We start from the raw sequence: 15,845 nt of genomic DNA on the forward strand, positions 1-15,845 counted from the left end.
AGGGTTTCAGGTATGCATAGAGGAAAAATACTATTTGTCATAATTTTCTTTTGTTTCATGGACGATCATAAGGGGCATTCCGTGTTAAAAAAAAACATTCTGAGTCCTGCAGAGCAAATCACCAGCTAAGACTGAGGAAAAGCAGAAGCTGGGCTGGGATAGGGTTTGTCTTTGAAAGGAGCAGAAGTTGTTCTAACACAAACCATTTTGAAACCTGAGTGCACTCAGAAAATCAGACTCTTTGTTCGGTAACTAATCAAGGAAGCTATTCTTCAGAGGTGATGACCTGCTGGAGCTCCTCCTGCAGTCACTGCCACAGAGCAGTTCCCAGGCTGGGACCTTCTGGTGGCTGTTGGCAGTAAAAGCAGGCATGGTGAGGTCTCCTCAGGCACAAATAGGAGGTACGAAAGCCAGTGGCTGTTCCTCTAATCTCTAGAAGTTTTTTGCCCTTAATTTCTCTGCTCAGTTGAAGTGGCTGTATTTGGTGGGTCAGGAATGCTGTGGTGGGCTCCAGAGTCCTGGCGCCGTGGCAGCACAGGGTAGAGGGTTTCCTTGAGAAGACCTCAGCTCCCTTCTCTGCCCGTGTGCCCAGGGGAAACCTGGCGTTGCAGGAGAGGTGGGCACTTGCCTGGGTTTAGACCTCTGCAAAATGAACAGCTTGTTCCATACATTAGCGGAGGGAACATACAGAGCAGTAGAACTGTTTGCTTTAAGGCATGGTGATAGGGAGTGCTGTAGTTTCTCTCAATGATTGCAAGATTCTCCCTGTTGCCTCCAACAGTGTCAAGGAACTGGGACCAGTGGCTGTAATGAAACAGCATTCCTCTGCGCATGCGTATGTTGTTTGTAAGAGTCAATAAATATCCAAGGAAAGCATTTAGCTTATGTCCAGTATCCCAAGCGGGAGGATAGTTCCTTTTCCATGTTTTGCAAAGGACTGAATATTCTATATATGAAAACTAAGTAAATCCCCAGGGTTGGTAGGTATCATACAATTCAGACTGACTTTGAGTTACCCTGTTTGTTGTCCTGTTCTTGTTCTCCTGCAGTGGCATTTGATCCCATGGAGGAAATGCCTACAGTGCATCAGAGTACTATGAGGGGTTTTTTTAATAGTGATATAAAGTGAGTGGAAAAGAGAAAAAAAATGTTGGAGTACTTTTGTGAAGAAGAGTTGGTCTTGATTTTGTCTCACAGTATGTCTTATTCCTTTGTCTGATGTCCCTGAGTTTGACAATTCGATGTCTCTCTTCTCACTTACAAGCAGTGTTTGTTCTGAAATAAAAGCAGTATTGCATTTGTAAACTGTGGAAACATTATGCATTGAACTGTTACAGAAAGTACTTGGCTATGGGGAAGAACATGTGGTGTTTAACTGTCAATTCTTGTCACAAGGAATATTTGCCTATTAGCCAAACTTCTTCTTCAGTACTGTGCTGGTTTTGACTGGGATAGAGTTAATTTTCTTCGTGGTAGCTGGTATGGGGCTATGTTTTGGATTTGTGCTGGAAACAGTGTTGATAATTCAGGTGTGTTTTAGTTATTATTTAGTTAAACAGTGAGAAGGACTTGCTCCTATTGAAGATAGACCCTGCAGCATCCACAGGGCATGCCTGGCTCATCCCATGACCTAGATTGAGTACCCTTATGCATAGAAAAGCCAAAACATGAACTAACCAGGACTGCATTTCACCAGGTCAAAATTAGGGAAGCGAAGGGAGACAGAGAGCTGCAAATCCTACACTCACATCCCCACAAAGGAGTCTAAGGCACAGGAAAATATTACCTAGGAATAAACTCTGCTTGGAAGGATACTCAGGCCAGGAAACAGGGAAATACCTCAGCCTCAACCAGCAGCCCCAAGTCCAGATGTGGGAGGTCTGCAGGGCCACAATCAAGTATGGTGTGCTAATTATTGAATATTTTTCTGCTCTGAAGGAAAACCTTGCCTTGAACTCTACACCTCTCTGAGTAATTTGTTCCCTGATAGAAACAAGAGCTTTCATTATTGGTGATAATGCTAGGGTGATGTCCTGGTTTCAGCTGGGATAGAGTTAATTGTCTTCCTAGTAGCTGGTACAGTGCTATGTTTTGAGTTCAGTATGCAAAGAATGTTGATAACACTGATGTTTTCAGTTGTTGCTAAGTAGTGTTTAGACTCAAGTCAAGGATTTTTCAGCTTCTCATGCCCAGCCAGCGAGAAAGCTGGAGGGGCACAAGAAGTTGGCACAGGACACAGCCAGGGCAGCTGACCCAAACTGGCCAAAGGGGTTTTCCATACCATGGGATGTCCCATCTAGTATAGGAACTGGGGAGTGGGGGTGGGGGAATCGCCGCTTGGGGACTGGCTGGGTGTTGATCAGTGGGTGGTGAGCAATTGTACTGCGCATCATTTGTACATTACAATTCTTTTATTATTACTGTTGTCATTTTATTAGTGTTTTCATTATCATTATTAGTTTCTTCTTTTCTGTTCTATTAAATTGTTCTTATTTCAACCCATGAGTTTTACTTCTTTTCCCGATTTTCTCCCCATCCCACTGGGTGTGGGGGGAGTGAGTGAGCGGCTTCATGGTGCTTAGTTGCTGGCTGGGGTTAAACCACAACAGGTGAGAAAAGCAACTGGGCAACGGTGGAAGAAGAGGCAGGTGAACAGACAATTAATCAAGAAGTGCAGAGAGAAAACAGATGGCATTCGGGAAGAGATGTGAGTGCAGGAAGCAGAGCAGAGTATCACAGAGCATTCCCAGTGGTCCCATTCCCCATGGTTCTAGGAGTGAATGGAGGGTGGTCAGAAGAGCCCTTCCCAGAGACACCAAGTGAACAGGGGATAGAGAAAGTCCTACAGCTGCAGAGAAGGTCCCTACCTGGTGCCTGAGGGCTTTTAGTCATCCTCACGACAGCTGCAGCAGGGCCAGTCCCTGGGTGAGCCCCCCATTCCTTAGGGTCCTGCCAAGACCCTTCAGAACCTACCTGAAGGGGCCTGATCTGACATACGTCAGATGTACATCTGTAGATACGTACGGTGGGTAAGGTTGCTTTTGTTGAGCTCACTGATGAGGTCTGTGGGAAAATGGAGCCTGTCTGGGGAAAACCAGTGAGAGGAGATGTCATCAAGTCATGTCATGCTGGAGTGAGAGAAGTAAGGTTGAATCACAGTGGTTATTCTCAAAATAGAGCTTGTCATACCTACGTGAATGAAACCCAAATGAAACCGTATCAGTCATTGATCTCTCAGGAGCTTGGAGGATTCTGTCCCAGATCTGCCAGCCAAGGTCACAGGTGTGCTGGCAGTTGGAGAACAAGCTGTTACACATGATCTTACTGGAAGAAGTCCCACAGACAATTCTAGAGTATTTTCTGTGCTTTGGGGTTCTTTCTGCCTTCTGCTGCTGCCGGTATGGAAGGAGAGTCTACCTGGAATTAGTCCTGCACAATGTGGCTGGAGCTTTTTAATCTGGGGATTTTGAATAAAGCTGTTGCTTTTTAAAACTTACTCCCAGTTTGTCAGTGTGTGTTGGGAGCAGCTCAGGGTGAGGCCCAGCCAGCTGGGTATGAGTCCATGGGGCGGATTTCTGCTCTGCTTGGAAGATTAAACCTTAACCCTGCCCTATGAAGGTCTCCCACTTTGCTAGCAAAAAGTCACCCAACACCTCCAGCGTCTTGCTGAGATTCTCCTTGCTCTGTGTAGGGAGGACAGGACTTCACCCAATTTCCTGCAGTCTGGCTGTGATGCTGCAAAGTAGCCTTTTTCCCAAGGGTGAGATAGTCACTGAGTTGGCTCGAAGCCTGCTGAGCACCCTCCTTAAAAACAGCAGGGTCTGTCAGTCTGCTCCAGCACCTTCTGCTTTTTAGGGTTACCATCTGCATCACTGGGGTGCAGCTGCACCCATGAACAGAGAGAGCAGCTGTGGGCTGGGGAGGAGATTTCTGGGGACGAGGGTGGAGGAAGATGCTAACAGAGACTGGCGAGAACACCATGACATTTGAATGGCTCCTCTGGTATTATATGCTGGCTATTTTAAAAGTGTACAAACTGAGAGGCCAGCTCATGACTGCTTTTCAAAGCAGCGGCGTTTTCTGGGGGGCACTTGCCTGTGCTTTATGTTGTTAAAGGAGAACATCTCTGCTTTAAACGCAGATATTATAGAACAAAGCTGTGATGCCTGGGACAGTAGGTCTGAGGGGCAGGATTGCTATTTATGTGAGCAGAGGGTTCATTGTGAAGTTGAGCGATGCCATGTTGATTACTCTGTTGTTAATTCAAATACAGCAGAGTGGGTAGGACAGTGTCCCCACAGGGACAGTCTGTTGCGTCTGGCGTCATTTTGACGCAACACCCAAGCTGACTCAAGCTGGGGTCAGAGCTTGGAGGAACATGCCAGTCTTTCTTTTTCCTTTCCTACTTGGTCACCTTGTTTTTTTCATGAAGGATACACCTAAACTTAGAAACAGGCATTCATGTAGCACATGAACAGCTGTTGACCACAGCTGAGCAAAGCTTAAAATAGGGGACAAACAGGAGATGACAAACCTGTGTGCTGAAGCTGGCATCAGCTTCAGCAGCATGCTCTTGTTTATCACAAGCAATCGCAGCTTGTCAGAAACAAGGATTTACTAGAAAGAAGCAGTCCAAGACGCAGCTCAAGCATTTACCCTGCAGACCCAAGTCCTTCTGACAGTGTCACTGAAAGCTGTGCAAGGAGCCATCCTGCACCTTTGCTGGGTGCACCATGTCTCTGAGCCAGACGACTTGCTCCCTAGCATTTCCCAGCAGTCCTGGCCGCAGGGGAGAGCCACCCTTTGCTGTTCATGACTGCTTGGCACTGAAGGTCTCACAGGGCTCCTGAGCACCCTAACAGGGGCTGGCCCTGGGCTGAGGCTGCAGAGCCCCTCCAGCAAGCAACCCTGCTCCTGCAAGGAAGCAGCACATTCCCCTGCCCTGAGGCTACCATGGGCTGGGGCTCCTTTGCACTCTTCTCCCCTCTGAGCAAAGCAATCAAGTCCTTAATTTCCCACCTCTGCCACACAGGGACATTGCTGCCTGGTGGGCATCCCTCTGGGTAATGAGTGTTTGATCCGCCTCCCATCATGGCCTTGTGACTGGTATCTTCCTTATTGAGGCAGTGTCCTTTTTATGGCCTGATGGCACCCTGGAACATCTTGACTGATTTTGGCCGTACCTGTTCCTTCATACCTGTGCAAGTCATGGTGACAGTGCACCCTCTCCCCAACAGTGCTGGCATTCTTATTTTTGGATGAAACCTAACTGGCTGCCAAGTCACACTTGGCTGCCCAGTCAGGTACTGCCTTGTGATCTAGTAACATGAAGTCCATGTCAAAGTGTTGTAGCCTTTCTCATCAGCCACTTGATTATTTTCCAGCTGTTTGCCACCAGCCTATTATAGAGGTTATTGAGATCTAATGGTGACCTCTATAAAGATAGTTGTTACTGCAGACTGCTGCAATACTAAATGGAGGTCAGCCTGAGACATGAATGCATTCACTCTATCATACCATATGAAAACTTGCCTGGCTACTAGGTGTCATTTATTTAGTTATTATGTCTAGAGCTACAGCAGTTGTGAGGAAAACCAAATGACAGGACAAGCACATATTTTTTTCACATGCTTCTGGGGGATATTCACTTTTCCCATACCAATAGCATTGGCTTTTGTACTTGATATGGTTTGTACTTTTGACATTAACTTGCTCTAATAAAATCCTGAAATGTCCCTTGCCTACCTTAGACTTCTATAAAAATCCTATTACAGCAAAATTATTTTTATAGTTCAACACTGCCTTCTTTTGCTCTTGCTAATGCTTCTCTGTAAAACATGAAGAATTGCCACCTTGGAGCCTTTAAACTAAATCACAGTGAGAAGTAAGACTTCATCTTTGTAGTGCTGATCCTAGGGGACTGTTCAAATAGCTGGAGTCAATTTCTGAGACATCTCACATTTGACCTGTGCTCTGGAAGGTAGTGTCTTCACCCAGTCTGTTTCAGCCCTGATAGGGGCTTTAGCTGCTGGGCTTTTTCTCTGAGTCTTTCTGAACGCTGGAACAATGTGATATTCCATGATCGCTCACTGACCGAGACACTTGCAGGAGACCTGAATGTGCTCCATCCAGCTCCAAGAGCTGTATGGAAGCAGCCTACGGTCCATACAGAGAGCTTTGACATCAGAGACATTGTCCCCAAAGCCATAGCAGTAGGGCCCTGGTCTTAGCCACCTTCTGTGGTACCTGCAGGGGAACTGTGAGTTCAGCACTTAGGCACTCTGGCAGGACTGGGACTTCTGCTTGTTGACTGCTGAGGACCAAATGAAAACCACAGACCTAGGGCCACTGTAGGTAATAACCCAGTGAACAAATGCAAATGCACTCCTCCTTCCCTCCCCTGCTCTAGACTGGGACAACTAGTGACAGCAAAGAATACCCCACACCATATGTGCTGCTGATGCTCCATGGCAAATCCTGAGTGCTGTGTATGCGATGCACAGAGAGAAGACCTGTATAGGTTTAAGCTTGTAAAGGTTTCAGAGGAGGCCCATTTATGGGCCCATCTTATGGGTATAGGCTGAGGAGCAAGGGAAGCCCTGCACTTGGGAGGGAAAAATGTATATTTTTGCCTTAAGACATTTTGAATTTCAGATGCACTGTGTGTAGTTGCCTTCGTGCCAGGTGCTAACACTTGGAAGTGGGGCTCTTGGTCTGTTTTTGGTGTGATTCGGAGCTCTGTAGGCAGGTCTGAAGAAACTACCACACATCACTATGGGACTCATCTTCCCCTGGGATAGGTCCCAATGCTTTGAATAGAAACATACCCTACAACTCACATTGGGGATTTCATTCCCCAGTGGTGCATGAAGCAGCACTGTAGGATTATGTCTCCAGGAGATACAGATAAGTGCTGTTCAGCTCAGGGAGATTTTTTCAACAGGATATTAAAGACCAGAAGGGTAGCAGGGATAAATGCTGTGAGCAGCTGAAGTGCATCCTGCCTTGACACCTAGGCTTTGAATGATTTGACTACATCTGAGGAATGGTCTGGGACCACTCTTGGGCAAGTGAGAGTATTGCTAAGCTTCTTTGGAAACCGGTATCTCAAGTCAGGTATGGGGTGTCCAAAAGCATCATTACTGAGAGTCAAAACTACTTCAAAACAGTTTCTTGAGATATGAAAAAAGTACGCCATCTTTGGAGGCTTTTGCACTCTTGCTCTTCCAGAGTTGTGTCCCCTACAGAAACACTCTCAGCTCTCTTCCAGTGAAATTCCTCTTTCTACCTTTTTATCTAAGTTGTTTTTAAGTGTAGATGATTGATCCTCAGAAAGGGATATTAAAAAATATTTGGGGGAAAAAAGGAAATAAATAAAAAAAAAACCCTATAAGCTGTTTGAGGTGGTTTACCCTGCTGTTCAGATGTGCTCCAGGGCAGACTGTGATGAGAGAACAGTGGGGAGAGAAGCTTAAAGGTGTGTGATAAACAGCAGAGTTATGTGTGTTAAGTGAATATTTCACTACTGCAGTGACATAAATGTATACATTTGTAGAGCACTGTATGTGTTCTGCTTTACAATTAATCTAGAAAGCATGACTAAAAGCTTATCCTGCCACAGACATTAGAGAACCTATCAACTGTAAAAACATGCATGTGTTTCTACAATGCAAGATGGGGGGATGTGCAGTAATGAGGACATTGTGGGTGGGGGCTGTCCTTTCTTTTTAAGGTACTTTACCACTGAGATCTGCTAGGCCCAGAGAATAGGTGCAGTCTGATGACACTGGGCATCCTCAGCACATACTGAAGAGAAGGTAGTTGATGGGCCATTGGTATATGGAGATTTGGGTTCTCACCTGTTCTCTGCCAACACATAACTAGATGGCCTCAGCAAGGCACTTCCCCTTTCTGTGACTCAGTTTATGTTTCTGTTCCGTGAGGGAAACGACAGCTACTGCTTGATAATGTTCCTCCACAAACCTGGGGACAGAACAATATCAAGGAGGTGCTCTGCACTTGGAACAAAGACTTTCATTGCAAGGAGTGCTCTACTGCGAGATTATAGACGTTCCCACCTTTTCCCTGCCACATCAGAATAAAGCAGAGCACCATGGCATAATTGTCGATCATCATCTGACTACTAATGAGAGTAAAATCTTTCAACTGATCTACCTGCAACTGGAATCCCTAAGTCACCAAAGGATGATTCCTCCCTCATCTGAGTTTTGAATTCTTTTCACTTCCAAATCCAGACGCTGAACACAAAAGAATTAAAGACACAATTCCCACCTGTTTAGTGAAATACCAACATTATGAGATGCAGGAAAGCTAACATTTGCTGGTAAATAATGCATTATATGTCAAACTGGTAAGAACCACAGCAGTGATGCAGTGTTTTGCTTTGTTCCTTGTGAAAATGGTCTCAGTTTTGAAAAGCTGTCATATTTATGGCGGACTGCAAAGTGCATTTTGTAACTCACTGTAAATATTGTTTATGGGGATATTTCTGAAATCAATTTGGCTGTCAGATAGAAGGCTGTATAATTTACACTATACTGTATGTGCTAGGAAATCCCATAGGTATATTTTCTTCTGCCACTTGAAACCAATATTGTAGGAAATAGCTTACAGGAAAGAAAAACAGAGTCAGGGAGGGGGAAGAAGGCCAGGCATTGGCTTTCATTGCTGTAAGTAACAAATGCAACAAAGAGATCTATAATGACATATCTACATGGAATGCACAATGCACACTGAAAACACGTCGTGGAATAGGGAGGCAGTGAATTGTCGTCTGATGGAAATTTGTGTCCTGTGAGCTAGGGAAAAGCCCTGTATTAATTCCATTTGGTTGTCAACTGCAGAGAGGAGATGTAGCCTCCTCATCTCATTTCAGTTTGGCATTATGCTTGTCCTGACCATGCATAAAAATACTCCCTAGCATGGGATAGGTTGGTCAGCAAAATGCCTTTCTCAGCCTCTCTCTTTGGAACTGATCCTGTTTAGATAGACGATGAGTATTTACTGGCTTGGAGCAAAACTGGCCTCATCACCTTATGTGTCAGGCTCTCACCTGGCCTGTGGAAAACCCTGGGTCAAGTCCTTGTTCCAATGATTATTTCACCATTTATCCAAAGTGAAGGAGCTCCGTCAGAGGAGACTGTGAGCACACTGCCTTTGTAAGCATGAATCTGGGCGCTATCCTGTGGTATAGAGGTCAGGTTCATTCTCCAGGCCTTGGACGAAATGGCGCACATACTGCTCCTGGGTGGTGAACTTCTACCTCTGGGGTTTCTTGTTGCCTTCTCAGATGATCTGAGAAGGACCAGCACAGAATAAGAATATTTTGAAGTCCCAAGAGCTTCCTTGGAAAGGGAGAAGTATTCTTCACGCAGCTCTAATCATCATTTTGCATTTAAGGTGTTTAAGGTGACATTTGCCCTTCCCAGCAGAGTTTGCACAGCAGAGTTTGAGGCTGCCTCTGGAAACAAAGAGGGACTGAGAACTCTCCAGGGCTAAAAGGATGGAGGTGCTCCCACATGCAAAATGCAAACCTATGTTGGAAAACAGCACTGGCATCTCACCTTGGAGCCCCTAGGCCCACAAGAGAAACCTTCATCCAATCACCACTCACCCGCTTCGCCCCATTTTTGCAACCCTTACAATCCAGTGGCAAAAATAAGTTTCTGTGAATGCTGTGCCAATTGCCTTCCACAGGGCCAGAGCCTGGGGATGAGGCAGACTGCCTGCATGAGGGCTGCATACGCTCTCTGTGGGTAAGGGCAGGGAAAGCTTACCTCCCCTCACCTTAACCTGTCCCCCAGAGAGCTCTGGACTGAGATGGCTTGATGTGAGCTTTATCAGGTGGTGTTGGTGCTTACCTAATCTAAGTTCATCAAAATCAGGTAGCATCCCTCACTCATGTCAGCAGGCTGGGGCTCAGGCTGGAACTGGCCAGCATTTCTTTTGAATTGACTTGCCAAACTCTAGGCAATCAAATGTCACTTTCCAATAATAAACAGAACTGTTTAAGTGCTGCCAAAGACAACTTCCTCATCAATGAATCTGAGTACATTAGGGTAATGCTGAGCTACCCAATAGTGTCATGAACCTTTTTGCAGCTGAACACACTCTCCAGGTTCCCAAAAGTAACTTTCTGATCCCAGTCTTGCTTGCATCTGTCAAGAAATGTAACTACATCTTGTTCAGTACTGAAATAGAGTTTCATTAAAGCACATTTGCTATGGTATAACAAGGTAGCTGAGGTAAGGGATACTGCAAGGAAGGGAAGCTGATGAGAAGGAAGAAGTAGAGTTGGAGGAGCAACACAGCTGAGAGAGATGAATGTGTGTGGTAGAGGAAGAAATGGTAGCACTGACAGGTGTTACCCTAGGAAGTCTTAGGAAAATACTGAAAAGACTTCCAAAGGACCAAAAGAGTACAATAAACAGGTCAGCTAGAATCACAGACCTCATTAGCACAGAAAGGCTGAAAAGTAATAATCACAGGAACAAGAACCGCCATGTTTTCTATCTGCTTCAGGACTCAGTTACTGTATTGAGGTGTCTTCAGCCATGTGTTGAGGCAAGCAGTTTGCTGAGTAAGACCTAGAGAATATCACTGAGCTGGGGTTTTGGATAAGCAATCATTTATTAGATTTGAGACTTCCCACTCTCAGATGGCTGAATATCACCTGCTACCCCTAACACATGTGAACAGATGGCACTGTCAGAAAGCTCCACTGAATGGTGCTGGTGTCGTGCTCTCTTCTGATGTACTTACTGCAGCACCACTGCTAGAACCCTGATATGAGGACCAGGCCATCATACTGGCAGCACTCTCTGAAACCCCATCTCCCAGTTTATCATTGGAATAAGATACAAAGTAGTACAGGGGATATTACTATAAACGGGAATGATTGTTTTGCAATTGCCCTAGGAATGCTCAACTGAAAGGAAGACCAGTAACAGAGGTTGAACCAGCAGTATTTGCCACTATAAATTACTTCCTGCGCTTAGCAACCTGTCTCATGTCAGGACCTCACTGTGCCAGGTGATGAACAAACACATTGACAAAAGATGGTCTACCCAAAACAACAGGATAATCAGGCTTGTTTGCTGACAGAGCAAGCTGACTGGTTCACGATAGTAAATGTGAAAGTGGTTAGGCCTGAATCTGCCAAAAAACATTCTGTGTGTGTGTGTGTGTGAGAGACTGGGACATATATCCAGGCTTAGCTCAGAGGGTAACTTAGACTTTGAAAACCTTGAAGTCCAGGGGAGCAGGCTATACTCAGAATGGAGTAGCTTCAAGCCAAGCCAGCACCATACACCTTCATTTGGATGGGACAGAAACCATCTGGTTCTTAGAGGGGCTACCAGGGTCGCTGGCACTGCAGCGTGCACATCAGCCAGTTGTACACAGGTGAGTGCATGGGCATTTTGCTTCCCTTGGACTAACAAGCCATCTGCTAGGGCAGAGTTTGAAAACATATATATGACTCTTGGTGTGTCTCTTCTTGACAGGCTGTAATGATCCATGGCTGCAAACACGCAATCCTCCTGACCCCTGTGCCAGCTGTCAGCCAGCTGCGCACCGCTCTTGCTGGCAGAGAAACATGGAGACAGCAGCTTTGGCCTAGGCCCACATCTGGCCATCCCCACTTCCACAGGTGGCCACCCACTGACAGATGGAGAAGGTCTACAGTCATCCAGGCCGACAGACGCTCTAATGTACTTCTACTTAGGGCATGAAACGATGGCTAAACTCCAGCATAATGGTCACTGTTGCAAAGAAGAAAGTACACTTGCCTTGCTTCCAAACACTGAGTATAATACTGCTGTCTTTTTATCACCATCCTCCCTACCCAAAATCTCAAACATAAAAGGCCCAAACTCTGCTGTACTTTGTTGTCTTCATCATCTGAAAAAAACCCAAAACAAACCCAAGCACTAGCTGTCCGTGAAGCAAAGACAAACCAAAAATCAAAGAGCTCAGCACCTTCTAGGAGGCGGAGATGAGCCAGCTGCTGGTGTGGGATGCAGAGTGATAGTCTCCAGATGATGCCTCACACCAGCTCACTAATTAGGAGCTAATCCTGACAACTCCACAGGCTTTCTGTGTACCTGCAGGCATTGCAACCCCTTTACACTTTTCTCCATCTGCAAAACTGAAGATAACAGTAACTTACTTCGCCTCATGTAAGGATTCAGGTAATGCACTAAAAAAAAGCTTCTGAAGATGTAAAGATGTATGTCCATAAATCTAAATATATGTTTTACAATGAGACATCTTTCCCTACTGAAGGAAACTCACACTCTACCAACTGGTAATACACATATGCTAATGTACAGTGCAATGTATATGCATAGTGAAAGTGGCCTGCAAGCTTGTGACTTGACTTTTAAATGAACCAGTACAACTCCTGGGACAAAAGTAAGGTAGATTCTGAACAATTTTCAGACACAGTCTACAAAACCTGCATGCCAAAAGTAGCATCCACTGACACTAAAATATCCACATTAGAGGCCTTAATGAGAACTGTGCCACCACCTTTCATAATTCAATGCCTGAATGAACCTGGCAGAGCAGAGTAACTGAGAAAAGCCATTTCCTCACCAGTAGTTAAGTATCATTTTTCATAATGTCCCACTGCACTAATCAAGTTTTCTCCACTTAATGCATTGCACCTGCTTTCTTCCTCTCTGAAAAAACCTGTATTCAAGGAAGGAGTGTAAAAATCATTTCCCCAGGGAAGTATGTCACTTGATTCCTTCTACCAAGTTCAAGAACCAGGAAACAAGGAGAAGGTGTTGCCCTTGTTGTAAAAAGTCTGGGGCAAGCTCTGTGGTTCTAACAAATGCAGAAATTCACTGGAGGAAGCTTTTAACTCAATAGCATGTGAAATCCACTTCGCCAACTAGTCTTCAAAGTTACCGTTCACTACAAAAAGCCCCACACAGTGTATTTTAGCCCAAGAAGGATTCCCCACAGCCTCCAGAAGTGTTTCAGAACACATTTCAGAACACACCGATTGATTACCAGATTTTCCAGACACAAGGGTGTTACTAGCAGATGCTATAGGATTTTCCCTGTGTGTTAACAAAACATAAAACAGGCACGTAAAGCTCTGGATGGGACAACTCTTCCAGCTGGGTGCAGACAAACCTTCCCTCCCACCCGACCTCCTCCTTCTTTAGAGGCTTCTGTGCACACAGACCACACAGCAGACAGCTGCCTCCTTTTAGCTCTTCCCTTAGGATTCATGTGTCTTTCTGGTTACCACCTGTTCCCTAGGTCACAGGAATCAGCTTCGGTTTCAGCAAGTCCATAGCACAGCACAATGACCCTATCCTTCAAGAAAACTTGCTACTTCAGCTGGTTTGACAGGAGGAATCATCAGTGCCATAACTTTGATCAGCAGGAATCACGCAGCTGCTTTCTCAGGCATCCTCCTGATTTCCAACATACATTTAAGCAGATACAAGGTGTAAGAACATTCCCTGCATAAGATAACTATTCTTAGCAATACTTTTTCCTGGAGAATACACCAAGCCCTGTTTTAACTACCATAATGCTTAAGAGGATGTGTTGAGATAGTCACTGCCTGCTCACACATCTGTGGCTGCATGCCACACTATTCTAGGCTCATTGCCCTCCTTCAGCCCTTGTGGTCTGTCCATGAAACACTGCAAATGCAATGGTAAGTCAAGTCACAAAAAGCTGTGCACTCTAAGACACAGCTGTCTGCATTTCCTTCCACCAGTTCAAGCTCATGTTCCCTGTTACCTTGTTGATAATCGATACCTTCCTCTTCTTCTAAAGAGGATGGGAAAAGCCTGGTCTCTTCATGCATTTCTACAAGGTTAGGGTCAGAGCACTGACCTCTCTGCTGTGCAGCAAGACAATAAATGACCTCCAGCCTTTAAATGACACAGGTGGTCTAATAAAAGACTAGAGCCATCCAAACTGTCTACCGCAGACAGGACTCCTCAGCATGAACAGTGGTACGCAGCTGCATTCATACAACTTGCAAATTACAGCTGACTTTCCTGTGCTGACTGCACATGAGGGCAGAAGTAACATTTAGCTATTTTAACCAATTGAACACACCAAAGAAACTAGGAAGTTCCTGGCAAGTGACATCAGGGGGTGTAATTTCTTTCAAATAACGAGTTTCATTGGGTATTCTGTGTTCTGATGTAAAGTGCAAATATAACATCAGGTACTATTGGTTAGTTTCATACTAGTGCCTCTAAGAGTTCAGCAGAGTGAAAATAAGAAAAAATTGAGGCTAAAGCCCTGTAGAGGTCAGAGACCACGGGTAGTTCTACAGGTCAGGCTTCTTGGGTTAAAACTGAGCATTTTCCAGAGCCTATACTGGTGCAGAGATGGTGGGTGACTTTGGAAAATAAGGGTGTGGAGAGAAAACTTGTCTAGTGGAAGAAAAAGAGCACAGAGCTAAGAAGAAAGAAGCTGTAGTTCAGTTCTTTTAGAGCTTCAATTCAAGATCTTTGACTTCTTTACCGCACCTGTCTGATCTCACTATGTGTCAGCTCACCTCCCATCTATCTCATCTGTTTAGTGTAAGACCTACTCAGTACTGTGACCTGCTCTCACCCCACCATCCAGCTCTGATATGAACTCTACACCAACCACCTGTGTTGAGTGGAAAGGCTGATTACTACTGTAGCAAATGAAATAAAATGATTTTTGAGTGATTACATGTGTTAAGATACTTTTAGGTACACAGGTCAGCACTGTATTATAAGCCTTCTGCTTTTACGTGATCAAGTTAATGGTTACTGCCAAAAGTAAGACATCCCAGACACATCCTGGTTCAGGTATATCTAACTAATAATGATTTGATTTTGAACATGCAATTCCAATAGGAGAAAAGATTTTGCTGAAATTACTGTACAGGGATAGATTAATGGTTTTAATAATGATTAATAGCAGAAAAGAAAAAGCAAGAGTGGCAAGACAAATTGATGCATCTGACACTAATTGCTAGAGTCTGGTTTCTAAGATAGAAGCTTCCATATACAAAATTTGTATCTTTGATGGTTAATTACAACTACATATATCACCAAGTCCCTTATGATTACACAGACTGATTTGAGGCATTACAACTTAAAAATATGACAACAGCTGTGTCAGTTTTCCCCCTCTTTTGAATATCTCCATCTTGAGCCTAGACCCCGGCTTTCCAAAAGCATATCTTTCCATACCTGAGATGAAAACAACACAGCCAGCAAGTATAACTCCTTCAGTGGAGCAACTATAGCCTTCCAAAGGAGAAGGATCTTTACTGTTTCATTGCCTGTCTGTGCAGCAGCACTGAGAGATTCTATAGTTCAGTTCATTAGCACAGAGGCTCTGTTTTTAGAGAAAGCAGACATTCTTTTGCCACTTTTCTCAAGGGGAAAAAAACCCCCTCCATTAAAATGCCCAGCCTACTTTTTAAATTCAACTAAAATCTAAAATCCGAACTTTGCTATATCTGCTTTACTTACTTTGCCTTTGTATGTTTCCAAGTGTGGACTGATTCATAGCTGCCTCTCCTACACACAGAGATTTGCAGATCTTTTTCTTCAAAGCATCTAAGATACTCAGCTCACACTGCAGAATAATGAGTAGTCAGGACAGCTTCATGGTGAAGTTACTCTTTGTAATTAAAAAGAAAAAGCTACACAGAGCCAACCACTGAAAACAGAAATGACAGTACTCCCTTCTCCATTGCCCACAAAAACTGTCATTCCTGTGACTTACCACATCAGACCGCTCAAAAAAGCACACAATACAAATAGTTCATGTTACAATTGCACATCTTTAAGCTCTATCAG

The sequence above is a fragment of the Buteo buteo genome, chromosome Z, assembly GCF_964188355.1.
Source record: "Buteo buteo chromosome Z, bButBut1.hap1.1, whole genome shotgun sequence".
NCBI lineage: Eukaryota > Metazoa > Chordata > Aves > Accipitriformes > Accipitridae > Buteo > Buteo buteo.